Below are 4,572 nucleotides of genomic sequence, written 5' to 3'. Positions count from 1 at the left end.
ACATAAATCACATTACACTAACTAACTTTTACTCTAACTTCAATTTGCAAAAGTAAGTTAGAATAAAAGTCAGTTTTGTCACCGCCAATCCAAACACATCCTTAGAGTTTAGCCAAGGAAAAAAAGATTCATCTATTTAAATTTGAATTATGTGTATCTTTTAAGTTTTAACACTCATTCTTGCTCTGTGATTAAAACAAAAAAAAACGAATAATTTTTTATTGATAATATTTTAAGTGCGCAAACTTATGAACAAATTATGCATTCAACACAATTTATATATTTTCAAGTTTTAATTAAAAACCTAAATAAATCTAGAATAATTTAGAATTTAGAAACCATGTTTTTTTGGTGAACAGAAAGAGTGTTTGCATTGAATTAAATTGTTCAGGGATTTAAATATGTCTTCAGCTGATAATTTTATTCAATAGTCAATATTTTTAAAGCTACAAAGAGATTGTTAGTATCCATTTCTTGTAATTTTAATCTACCTTCTAATATAAAAATTTTGATTGAATGTGCTCATAAAAGAATATAACCTATGAAAATGGCCAGAGATATTTAAATTCTCCATCAAGAGGTGAATCTTGATTTCCTATTAAAATAATTTTGGATTACAGATATCTCTGTCAAATAATCTTTCTGGAGATTAAAATAATTTATTCTCCATCTCTATCAAACCATTAGGGATTTAAAGATATTTTAATTCCCCATGAAACATGTGAATCTTTCCTTGATTTGAAGGAAATGGCTATGGCTCAAAAGAAAAATTGAAGCAACTGACTAATTTTCCAATACAATACGCATCATGGGATAGAATATTTTATATTTAAGAAATAACACAAAATATTATTTATTTATTTATTTATTTATTTTCGGGTTGTAACTTGTACGACATTAAAACCAAACTTTAATGGCTCAAATACATTTTTTTCTATAATATTAATCCAAATAATTCAGATTAAAAAAAATCAGAGGGTAAAAAAAACCTGACGTTACTTGTCTGCGACAATAATGTTTCTCTGTTTTAATATTCTCGGATAAAAAAATTGGTTACGGAACAGTGTTTGAAATACTGGTAAGAAGCTTCCCGCGCCTAGTTTCAATATTTTGGTGTTCGGATCGGTGGCCCGAACGCCATTGCTTTCAGCCTTTGCAGAATTTCAGAACACGAAAGGCCTTAATCAGTTCATATTTATCCGTATTACTATCGGATCCCTCGGAAAACCTGTAAATCCTTACGTTCCGACCCGGATACAAGGTTTTCCGATGGGTCTCTCCGGTTCTGATGCCTCTCGTCTCCTCAACAATCCGGAAACCCCGCCTAACGAGATCCCTGAAGACAAGTGGCATTTAGCCTACATCATCTACTTCACCCTCGGCTTCGGCTACCTTCTTCCATGGAACGCCTTCATCACCGCCGTCGATTACTTCTCCTTCCTCTACCCTGAAGCCAGCGTTGACCGCATCTTCGCCGTCTTTAACATGCTCGTCCTTCTTGTGTCCCTCTTCATCATCATCCTCTATAGTCACAAATCCCATGCCTGTGCGAATCAACGTTGGTCTAGGCCTGCTTACGCTGGCCTTGCTCCTGGTTCCCATCATCGATGCATTGTACATTAAGGGTCGGGTCGGGTTGTATGATGGGTTCTATGCGACGGTCGGCGCAGTTGGGCTTTCGGCTTTAGGTGGCGCTCTGGTTCAAGGTGGAATCGTTGGGTCTGCTGGGGAGTTGCCGGATAGGTACATGCAAGCTACCATTGCTGGTACTGCTGCTTCTGGTAAATTTGCTTCTCTATTTCCTCTTCTGCTATATACTTATCATGTTTGGTTCAATTCCTAGTTCCCTTCAGGAATTCTGCTGCCAGTTGGATACGATATCCCCATGGATTTCGAGATGCCCATTTAATGGTTAAAATTTGTGTTTATGTGTGAAAGAAGCATTTCTGTGTTTGATGCTTCTTCTTTTTCCGCTTTTTTTGGTTTTTGATTATATATTTCTGTTTGCTGTTATGAATCTTTCCTCTTTAGGCATCTGATGAAGTCCTTCAAAAGGCGGGATCAACTCTGTGTGACTGGTCTATGATAATCTGAACGATTATGTAACAATTTTGAAACCATATTATGTGTGGGAAACTCAGGTCCTCAACCATTCTTGTGCACAAAGTCAATGCATCCTAAATAATTATTTTTTACATTACATCAGAACTGACAATTTTGCATTCTTAAGCATTTTGTACATTAAGATATTAATTTAGGCATCTGGCATCTATTACTTGTGTGTCCAGGATTCTCCATGTTCTGAGCTCTGCAATATAGTCTAGATATGAAAATTCAGACTTAGAAGCAAGTTTTTCTTTCCTTTTATGTATTTTGTTTCGCTTCCTTTTTAAGTTTTGATGTAATATTGGATCTCAAAGGGTAGAGCTTTATTCTAGGTTAAAGCTTTATGCGAAATGTCAAAAGATCTCTTGCATCTACAATACAGTAGTTGGGGTAAGCTGATATTGGTCTGATTTCATTTCAATATCCCAGGTGCAATTTGTATGCTAGTACAAGGTTTTTATGTAAACTAATTTAAGAAATCAGTCATATGTTTCCTTGCCTGATGAACTTCGAGTTTGTAAATTGTTTGTTGTGATTTGTCTCGGCTTTTCTATGTACATGTAGGTGTACTTGTTTCTTTCCTGAGAATATTAACAAAAGCTGTTTACTCTCAAGATGCCGTTGGCCTGCGAAAGAGTGCAAACCTCTACTTTTCTGTAGGAATTGTGGGTATGTTCATATGCATGGTCTTGTACAATGTAGCGCACAAGCTTCCTGTTATGAAGTACTGTAATGAACTCAAGGTTCTGGCTGTCACTGAAGATGAAGAAGTTCAAGGTCCTCTGACTGGCTCTGTTTGGAGGGCAATTGTATGGGATATTGTAGGAAGAGTGAAATGGTATGGATTTGGAATTGTTCTTGTATATATTGTAACTCTTTCCATATTTCCTGGGTACATTACCGAGGATGTGAGCTCTCAACTTCTCAAGGATTGGTATCCGATTCTCCTTATTACATGCTTCAATGTGGTTGATCTTGTTGGCAAGAGTTTAACTGCAGTGTATCTCCTAGAGAATCCCAAAATTGCAGTAGGAAGTTGCATAGGAAGATTTCTGTTTTCCCTCTCTTCCTCATGTGCTTGCGCGGTCCCAAATTCTTTCAAACAGAGATTCCTGTGACGATAATGACCTGCCTGTTAGGGCTTACTAATGGGTACTTAACCAGTGTATTGATGATCTTGGCGCCTAAAGTTGTGAAGTTGCAGCATGCAGAAGCTGCGGGCACTGTGATGGTATTATTCCTAGTTGTTGGTCTGGCTGCTGGATCGGTTTTAGCTTGGTTTTGGGTTAGTTGATCTATCAGTTAGTGTGGATTGAGCCTTTGTGTGCCTTCAAATGGTGTCTGATGAATGGTTAACTGGTGTTTTGTTTAACTATCCTGTTCAGATTGCCATCGTGATCTATTCTTTGTTGTATTGTGTCTGGCAGCACAGAAATAAATTTTTTGCATTAAGGGCTTGTGGTCACTCCAAGACAGATCATAAACTTGGCTCTGTATTACAGTGATCTCTGTAAATCTTTTCCAATCTCAGGTTACATATACGGATTGGGTTATCCGGATCAATGGAGTCAACAAGAACAGGAGGACAAAGAGGATTACAGTGAAGGGTTCACTGGCCTTTAGGGATTCAGTTTACAAGAATGGTGCAAAGGAGGGGTTATCCTCATTCTTCCCACTAGCTTCACATCAGACTGCTGAGTTTCTATTCAGTTTGTCCTCAGAAACAGTAGCATTGGCTATTATAGGAGTATAAAGGAGAACTTGGATTTCTTGTATATGAGTCAGGAATGCGGTGTGTGTACATATATATATATATACACGAGGGAGGAGCCTACGTATTAATTTCTTGTGATAATAGAATATTGTTTTAACTGAATAATATATGATCCTTTAATTTTTTTGATAAGCAATATATGATCCTCTCATAGTACTACTCACACAAATTGCGCTATAATGCTAAAATATTTTCATCACTGCCATCTTTTGCATTTTTTTTTTCTCTTACTATCATGTTTTACTTGTGAAGAGTAAGTATGCGAGTCATGTACTTTCCTAACCCAAAAAAAAAAAAAAAGAATTATAGGAAGCCAATGCATCTCAATTTAAACTCTACGCAAATAGACAAGTTCCTATTCTAATTAATATATTAAAAAGAAAAGATTTGTTTGTTGGCTTTGTTTTTGGGTTATATTGTGTATTTCCCCCTGATCTTTCAAGAAAATATTCATCAAATTTAATTACATTGAGTAGCAGAGTAGGATGCCAAGCTTTTGAGGTGGCTTCAGGAGATTCAAATTCATAAAACTGGGGACAAGACGCAGGCTCTCATTCATTTGATTCCTTGGCTATTTGATGGCTAATCGATATTGGTTTGCACATGTTTGGGTTTGAGCGTTTTTAAAACAAGAAAACTACAAATAAATATTTCTCTTTTTTATATTTACAGCTTCGGTACAAAATAATAAA

At 36.3% G+C, this 4,572-nt stretch overlaps 1 pseudogene; it reads left to right on the top strand.

The window, feature by feature from the left end:
• Window positions 1-1,102: 1,102 nt before the first annotated feature.
• On the top strand, window positions 1,103-4,005 carry LOC114756994 (equilibrative nucleotide transporter 1-like; annotated as a pseudogene).
• The last annotated feature ends 567 nt before the right edge of the window (window positions 4,006-4,572 follow it).

This window comes from Neltuma alba, unplaced genomic scaffold (assembly GCF_004799145.2).
Source record: "Neltuma alba isolate B1F8T4 unplaced genomic scaffold, ASM479914v2 tig00010556_pilon, whole genome shotgun sequence".
Classification (NCBI taxonomy): domain Eukaryota; kingdom Viridiplantae; phylum Streptophyta; class Magnoliopsida; order Fabales; family Fabaceae; genus Neltuma; species Neltuma alba.
The sequence above is the reverse complement of the archived record's forward strand: the minus strand, read 5'-3'. Positions and strand labels throughout refer to the sequence as shown.